The sequence below is a fragment of the Ranitomeya imitator genome, chromosome 3 (genome assembly GCF_032444005.1).
Source record: "Ranitomeya imitator isolate aRanImi1 chromosome 3, aRanImi1.pri, whole genome shotgun sequence".
Lineage (NCBI taxonomy): Eukaryota > Metazoa > Chordata > Amphibia > Anura > Dendrobatidae > Ranitomeya > Ranitomeya imitator.
Genome location: NC_091284.1, coordinates 631,387,733 through 631,397,277, shown reverse-complemented (window position 1 = coordinate 631,397,277; position 9,545 = coordinate 631,387,733).

The following is a 9,545-nucleotide window of genomic DNA, read 5'->3' as shown; positions in this document are numbered from 1 at the left end:
TTGTGAGCCCCAGTGGGGACAGCGATGATAATGTGTGCAACCTGTAAAGCGCTGCGGAATATGTTAAGGTACCTTCACACTAAACGACGCTGCAGAGATCCAGACAACGATCCGGATCGCTGCAGCGTCGCTGTTTGGTCGCTGGAGAGCTGTCACACAGACAGCTCTCCAGCGACCAACGATGCCGGTAACCAGGGTAAACATCGGGTTACTAAGCGCAGGGCCGTGCTTAGTAACCCGATGTTTACCCTGGTTACCATCCTAAAAGTAAAAAAAACAAACGCTTCATACTTACCTTCCGCTGTCTGTCCCCGGCGCTCTGCTACTCTGTACTGGCTGTGAGCACAGCGGCCGGAAAGCAGAGCGGTGACGTCACCGCTCTGCTTTCCGGCCGCTGTGCTCACAGTGAGTGCAGGAAAGCACAGCGCCGGAGGACAGACAGCTGAAGGTAAGTATGAAGCGTTTGTTTTTTTTACTTTTAGGATGGTAACCAGGGTAAACATCGGGTTACTAAGCGCGGCCCTGCGCTTAGTAATCCGATGTTTACCCTGGTTACCAGCGAAGACATCGCTGAATCGGTGTCACACACGCCGATTCAGCGATGTCAGCGGGAGAGCCAGCGACCAAATAAAGTTCTGGCCTTCTAGCCCCGACCAACGACATCACAGCAGGATTCTCATCGCTGCTGCGTGTCAAACTGAACGATATCGCTAGCGAGGACGCTGCAACGTCACGGATCGCTAGCGATATCGTTTAGTGTGAAGGTACCTTTAGCGCTATATAAAAATAAAGATTATTATTATTATTATTGGTTGAAAGCAATGTTAAAGTTGAAAAGCGCATCATAAACGCTACGTGTGAACTTAGCTGAAGTGATAGAGGAACATTTTGGTCTGGGGTTAATTATTTTGCCTTATATACAAGTCATTACACTGGAAAGGATGTACCTTAACATATTTCCCAGCAAAATCCATTTTGGTTTCGTTTTTGTGTTTTTTGGTGCACCTGTAAAATTGGTGTAAAACTCTGACAACATTGCTTACAGCTGTGACCTTCGAGTCAGAAATGCTTCCAGGGGCGACCCCCATGATATTCCCATGTCATTTCCACAGTGTTTACATCATTTTCAGACGTTTTTAGACCTTAAGAGGACCCCCAGGGGGGATCGCGGTAAAAATACTCGGGTTTCCCATAGACTTACATTGGGCTCGTTAATTGGGTCGAGTACCCGAGTATTCCAATTTGCTCGACCCGAGCATTGAGCAACCGTTTTAGTGCTCGCTCATCACTATCTATAATGTAATAGTGAGCTTATAATCCACATTTAAACCAAGAGGTTTGAATGTCTTTAGTTTTTTGATCCACTTCAGCTCTTTAATCTTAAGTAATCACACTCTATCACCACCTGTCCTCAATGGGGGTACTTGATCTATGATCCAGAATTTCAAATCTTTCTCAGCATGTTTACACTTAACAAAATTCTTTGGCACAGGTAAGTCAACCCTACCTTTCCTAATGGTATATCTGTGTTTGTTCATTTTTGTTTTGAGATCACAAGTAGTCTTTCCTACATACTGTACAGGAGATTGCATGAACATTGCAAGAGATATATAACAAACTCAGAGGAACAGGTGAGGTAATGATTGATCATAAAAGTTTCTTTAGTAGTTGGATGCTGAAAGGAACTCCCCTTTAGCATATATGAACAATTTACACAACTTAAGCAAGGAAAACAACTTGTCCTGGATCTACCTCTTAAAAAAACTCTGCACAGCTATTTTCTGAGGACCTATGTCTGAATGTACCAGCTTATCCCTCATATTTGTCACACGTTTATAAGATACAAGAGGAGGAAATTTGAAATCATCTATCATCAGGTAAACATCTACCCAGCATTGACCAATGTCGTTTTACCACAGCTGCAATCTTTTTACATTCCTGACAAAAAGAAGTTACAAATGGTATTCTTTTTGAAATTTCCTTATCTATGTTACCCTTATCTAAAAGAGTGTTTCGATCAAGCCCTCTTGTTTTATTCTTCAACTTACTCATCAGATTCCTAGGATATTTCCTTTTTTAATTTTTTTTAACCATATCATCCAATGATGCATCTACCAAGAATAAGTCTAACTCATAAGAGTTGACTAAATGGTAGAGATTCTATCATTTTTCATGGGTGGTGGCTATTATAGCAGAGAAGATTGTTCTTATCTGTTGGTTTCACCAAAAGCTCAGTTGTTAAATTATTGTCAATACTGTATTTCTGATCAGAACATCAAGAAATTGTATTTCACTATCAGAATATACTAAGGTAAATTTAATTCCCTCACTCAAATCATTAAGAAATGCATGAAAATCCTTCAGTTCACTAGCAGAGCCTGTCAAGAGGAGGAGGACATCATCTATATACCTCCACCATCTAAGAACGTGGTCAAAATGGTGGGACATATAGACGAGGTCCTCCTCCAATGTCATCATGGTAGGTTGGTGCCATATTTGCACCCATTGCCATACCCCTTCATTGCGCATAAACTTCTTCCCCAAATAAAAAATAATTATTCCTTAATATCAACTCCAGAAGATCAAGGATAAATTTAATAACATGAGGTTTATAAGTAGTAGCCATAAGTTTGTTATGTACAGAGGCTAACCCTTCCTCATGATCAATGGAGGTATAGAGAGATACAGCATCCAAAGAGGCCAGCAAAATTTTACCCTCCATTATAGTATTTCTTAATTTCCATAAGAAATCAGTAGTATCCAAAACAAAAGATGTGGCTTTTTTAGTTAATGGACTTAGTACTCTATCCAAGAAGGCCCCAATATGACTAAAAATTGATCCACTTCCTGACACTATTGGCTGGCCAGGTTGATTATTCAATGTCTTATGCATCTTTGGTAAAATGTACAAAACTGGAGTAATTGGATTCTCAACTAATAAATATTTATATAGATTTTCATCTATTATCTTCTGATTTAATGCTCTATCCAAAATTACTTACAGTTTTCCAGCAATAGCAAATTTGGGGTCTCCATAAATCCTCCTATATACCTTATCAACAGATAATTGTCTTCTTATTTCTGCTATATACCGTATATACTCGAGTATAAGCCGACCCGAGTATAAGCCGACCCCCCTAATTTTGCCACAAAAAACTGGGAAAACTTATTGACTCGAGTATAAGCCTAGGGTAGAAAATGCAGCATTTACCGGTGAATTTCAAAAATAAAAATAGATGCTCCATACCGTTCATTATTGCCCCATAGATGCTCCATATACAACTGTGCTATATAGAATGCTCTGCACCGTTGATTATGGCCCCATAGATGCTCCTTATAATGCTGTGCCATATATGCTCTGCACCTTTGATTATGGCCCCATAGATGCTCCTTATAATGCTGTGCCATATATGCTCTGCACCTTTGATTATGGCCCCATAGGTGCTCCTTATAATGCTGTGCCCCATTTATGCTCTGCACCTTTATGGCCCCATAGGTGCTCCTTATAATGCTGTGCCCCATATATTGCTCTGCACCTTTATGGCCCCATAGGTGCTCCTTATAATGCTGTGCCCCATATATGCTCTGCACCTTTATGGCCCCATAGGTGCTCCTTATAATGCTGTGCCCCATATATGCTCTGCACCTTTGATTATGGCCCCATAGATGCTCCTTATAATGCTGTGCCATATATGCTCTGCACCTTTGATTATGGCCCCATAGGTGCTCCTTATAATGCTGTGCCCCATATATGCTCTGCACCTTTATGGCCCCATAGGTGCTCCTTATAATGCTGTGCCCCATTTATGCTCTGCACCTTTATGGCCCCATAGGTGCTCCTTATAATGCTGTGCCCCATATATGCTCTGCACCTTTATGGCCCCATAGGTGCTCCTTATAATGCTGTGCCCCTTATATGCTCTGCACCTTTATGGCCCCATAGGTGCTCCTTAGAATGCTGCTGGTGCTGCCATAAAAAAAAAAAATCACATACTCACCTCTCTTCTCAGGACGCCGGCGCTTTCAATAATTACCTGCTCCTCTGCGGCTCCGTCTCCAGCACTGACGCTCAGCAGAGGGCGCGCACTGACTACGTCACAGCACCCTCTAACCTGAGCGTCATTGCTAGAGGACGCTGCAGACGGAGCCGGAGCGAGGAGCAGGTAAATATAGCGCTGCGCTCCCCTTACCTGCTGCGGCGCGGTCCCTGCAGTCCCTGGCTTCTCCGGCGCTGCAGCTTCTTCCTGTAATTGAGCGGTCACATGGCACCGATCATTTACAGCAATGAATATGCGGCTCCTCCCCTATGGGGGTGGAGCTGCCTATTCATTTCTGTAATGAGCGGTGCCATGTGACCGCTCAGTACAGGAAGAATCTGCAGCGACGGAGAAGCCAGGTCCCCCGCTCCCCCTCCCCTGCCGACACCCGGGTATATGACTCGAGTATAAGCCGAGAGGGGGACTTTCAGCCCAAAAAAATGGGCTGAAAATCTCGGCTTATACTCGAGTATATACGGTAGTTATTTGTATCCATGACGATGACAGCACCACCCTTTCAGCCGACTTGATGGTGATGCTGTTGTCATGGTCCAAAGCTTGTAAGGCAACCCTCTCTTTATTTGAAATATTAAGATATTTAAATTGGCCCCGGCTGTTTGAATCTTTAATTAACTCAATATCTTTATTCACTGCAGATATATATGCCTCCTTTTTCACAGTTCTGACCTAAACTGGTAGGACTTAATATGTGAGCTGCCGGCCACTGCAGGAGCTCCAAAAACTTCCACATTTGCATTTTTTACTCCCCTGATGAATCCCCTGCATGGGGGAGGAAATGTTTAGGAAGACTCTACATGGTATGGTGGGTACAATTTCGCAGCCTAACTCGAGGACTGCCCTTGTAAGGGCAGGAGCACTACAGGAGCACAACAGAGGTTATCAGAAACTTTCCCCTTTCCCCTTGGATGCATACAACTGATGTATGGGCTCCTGCAGATCTGCAATCTACAAAAAAGGACTTCAATTTTGGTGAGATCCAACCATTTATTATTGAGCACTGGTAACTTTTTAGCACTTTGCACTTCATCACTTTGGTTTGTTTGTTTGGATTTATCCATTTTAGAGAATACACATTAAAACTTATGTTTAGTTCAATTTGTCTCTCCTGGCTAGTTCAGATAATTTTTGTGAGAAGACACTTAAGTGGGTCAAATAGATTGCGCTTTCTGCTGATCTCTATGTTACCAATCTAATATATAAAGCTGAATGTGTGTGTGTATGTATGTATGTATGTATGTATGTGTGTATGTCCGGGATTGACATCTGCACCGTCACAGCTACAGCCGCAAAATTTTGCACAGTCACACGTCTGGACCCCGAGAGCGTCATATGCTATGTTGTGAGGCAAAATTTTAACCCTGCGCGTTCCAATTCACTAAACAATTTTGCCCCTATCTACATAATTTGGAAAAAGTGAAAGGAAAAGTGTTGGAGGCAAATTGACAGCTGCCAGATGTGAACAAGGGGGACTTTAAGAATGAGAGTGATGGCGCCAAAGAGTATATACCGTACAGTTGCTAAGGTGGGGCCCCGACATGGGATACTCACCACACACGGGGATATGAACACACACACAAAATGTGCCACACACTATCACGTGCTTGAATACATATACCACCCTCAGCACACATTTCACCACACATACACCAACCTCACCACATAAAAGTTGAAACACAAAGTTGCCACTCAAAACTCGCCATGTGCAAAATTTGCCACATGCAAAACTCGCCACATGCAAAACTAGTCTCACTCAAAACTCACCACACGTGCTAAACTCACCTCATGGAAAACTCGCCACTTGCAAAATTTGCACACATGGAAAAATTGCCTGGACCTGTTGAAGCACTCACTGTACGAAACAGCCGTCGTCCTTCCTCCACTCCGGCACCCTCCTGTTTGACCTGATGTCCTAACGGATGTACTACATGTTACTATTTTAACTTCCAATAAAGTACACGAATCTTACAGCAAAAAAGGGTGAGTGCCGCACTATTTTTCTTTTCTCTGTTGGATTATTTGGCTATATGCTTTTAGTGCAGAGCACCGTATGCCAAGCTTTTTCGTGACACCTGCATACTGGTTTCTTCTAAAGAGTCCAAGTCCATAAGAAGTCGTACTCTTCTGGTGCCATCCCTTTCTGTACTTCTGTTTTGTTGGTAACAATACGTTTGGTTTCAAAACCATACTTGCGTTTAAGGTCCATTGGTGAAGGAACATTCAAGAATGTGGCATCTCCCTCTATGATTCCAAGGATCCTCTCTTCGTCCTTCATGGTGTAACTGAAAACATCAGGCAAGGAAGCACTGTCACTGGATGTGACTACGTTATAGAATAATAGTGCATGCTTAATCTGGCGATGAATAAAAAAAAAAAAACAAAAAGCAGCAGAAAATTGCAATAGGGTGCAAAAACCTTCCAGGCATGTACCAAACCTTTACAATAGATCAAAGAAAATGAAGGCAGCACACCAATAGCTGAAAAAATACGTGCAGTTTTTTGTCCCATGTGCGTCGTTTAGGTCCCAAGTGTGGACCTTTCTCAAGCAGTTTCAAAAGTGCAAGTGCATGATATTTAATAGCAAACAAGTCATTTAAACAATTTAGTGATAATTAATAAAATTACATATCATATTTAAGTTTTAAGAGGCACATCAAAATGATGTGATCATTAATCCCGTGCATAAAGTGCTTCAATGTGCAATCAATTAAAAATACATACATATAGATCAATATTGATACCATAATCATAATTGGTGATCAGAGGCAGCTGTACATAGTTCATTAAAAGTATAACTCACCCCATTAATATTCAAAAACTGGTGCCGTGTCAATAAATGATTCCGCTCACAGATATACAGATATACCATTAGGAAAGGTAGGGTTGATTTACCTGTGCCAAAGCATTTTGTTGAGTGTAAACATGCTGAGAAAGATTTAAAATTCAGGATCATAGATCAAGTACCCCCATTGAGGACAGGTGGTGATAGAGTGAGATTACTTAAGATTAAAGAGTTGAAGTGGATCAAAAGACTCAAGACATTGAAACCTCTTGGTTTAAATGAGGATTATAAGCTCAGTATTGCATTCTAGGATTTGGTTTGCCCTTGTGTGTTTTTAAAAGGGTTCTCTTAAAGACTCTGTGTTGTAAATTAATATATATAAATATATATATATATATATATATATATATATACTATATAATTTTTTCTAATTTTAATTATTTTTTTTTCTCAAATCAATTGATTGGCCCTTTTTTTCATTTTGGATGTATGACTCCTCCCATTTATATCTTCATGTAATAAAAATAAAATAAAATTTCATCTGATTGCATGAATTTTTTATTTATATCTTTACCTTACTGCATGGATATATTGCTATTGACTATCTTGAGAGTTCTGTATATTAAATCATGTATGTGCATAATTTTTATCCAGTGGTGAAGTGTTCGTATTTTGGATTATTACCCAATTGGGTGGAGGTTGAGACTTGTACCCGCATATGGGGGCGGCTCTCCCACCGCCCTTTGATGTTTTGGGTTACCTATCCCAGCTTATGGGGGGTGCCCCCATACCATTAAGTTTTTTCCTTATACCTGATAACCACGGTAATGAACTATAAGTTCATTTAACCCCTTAGCGACCGCCGATACGCCTTTTAACGGCGGCCGCTAAGGGTACTTAAACCACAGCGCCGTTAATTAACGGCGCTGTGGAAAAAGTCAATAGCGCCCCCCAGAGGCCGATTTTCTCCGGGGTCTCGGCTGCCGAGGGTAGCCGAGACCCCAGAGAACATGATTTGGGGGTTTTTTAACCCACCCCGCATTTGCGATCGCCGGTAATTAACCGTTTACCGGTGATCGCAAAAAAAAAAAAAAAAAAAAAAAGCGATCTCTTTTTAATTTCTCTGTCCTCCGATGTGATCGCACACAGGTGCTCCTCGTGTCTCCCGGTGGGCGCTGCCATCTTCAAAATGGCGGGCGCATGCGCAGTGCGCCCGCCGGCCGGCATCGGGAGAATCTTTGGGGTCTCGGCTGCCGGGGGTAGCCAAGACCCCAAAGAGCATGATCGGGGTCGGTATTACCGACCCCTGTTTTGCGATCGCCGGTAATTAACTGTTTACCGGCGACCGCAAAAAAAAAAAAAAAAAAAAGTAAAGTGTAATTCTCTGTCCTCTGATGTGATCGCACATCAGAGGACAGAGAAATAGGGGGATTCGGGGACCCTAGCATACTCACCTAGGTCCCTGGATCCTCTTGCTGCTCCTCCTGGCCGCCGGCAGAAGAACATGGCGGACGCATGCCCAGTGCGCCCGCCATCTGTCTCCATCTGCCGGCCGGCAGGAGAACAGCAGTTGGGGCTAAAATTAGGGTTAGGGGTAAGGGTAGGGGTAGGGTTAGGGTTAAGGGTAGGGTTAGGGGTAGGGTTAGGGGTAGGGTTAGGGGTAGGGTTAGGGGTAGGGTTAGGGGTAGGGTTAGGGTTAGGGGTAGGGCTAGGGTTAGGGGTAGGGTTAGGGTTAGGGTTAGGGCTAGGGTTGGGGCTAAATTTAGGGTTAGGGTTGGGGCTAAATTTAGGGTTAGGGTTGGGGCTAAATTTAGGGTTAGGCTTCTTTCACACTTACGTCGGTACGGGGCCGTCGCAATGCGTCGGCCCGACATACCGACGCACGTTGTGAAAATTGTGCACAACGTGGGCAGCAGCTGTAGTTTTTCAATGCATCCGCTGCCCAATCTATGTCCTGGGGAGGAGGGGGCGGAGTTACGGCCACGCATGCGCGGTCAGAAATGGCGGATGCGACATACAAAAAAACGTTTCATTGAACTTTTTTTGTGCCGACGCTCCGCCAAAACACAACTGATCCAGTGCACGACGGACGCGACGTGTGGCCATCCGTCACGATCCGTCGGCAATACAAGTCTATGGGCAAAAAACGCATCCTGCGGGCACATTTGCAGGATCCGTTTCTTGTCCAAAACGACGGATTGCGACGGAATGCCAAACGACGCAAGTGTGAAAGTAGCCTTAGGGCTAGGGTTAGGGTTGGGGCTAAAGTTAGGGCTAGGGTTGGGGCTAAAGTTAGGGTTAGAGCTGGGATTAGGGTTAGGGTTTGGATTAGGGTTGGTATTAGGGTTAGGGTTGGCATTAGGGTTACGCTTGGGATTAGGGTTAGGTTTGGGATTAGGGTTAAGGTTAGGGTTGTGATTAGGGGTGTATTGGGATTAGGGTTAGGTTTGAGGTTAGGGTTGAGATTAGGATTAGGGGTGTGTTGGATTTACGGTTTTGATTAGGGTTATGGTTAGGGTTGACATTAGGGTTGTTTTGGGGTAAGGGTTGTGATTATGGTTAGGGTTAGTGATTAGGATTATGGATTAGGTTGGAATTAGGGTTAGGGGTGTGTTGGGGTTAGGGTTGGAGCTAGAATTGGGGGGTTTCCACTGTTTAGGTACATCAGGGGGTCTCCAAACACGACAGCCAATTTTGCGCTCAAAAAG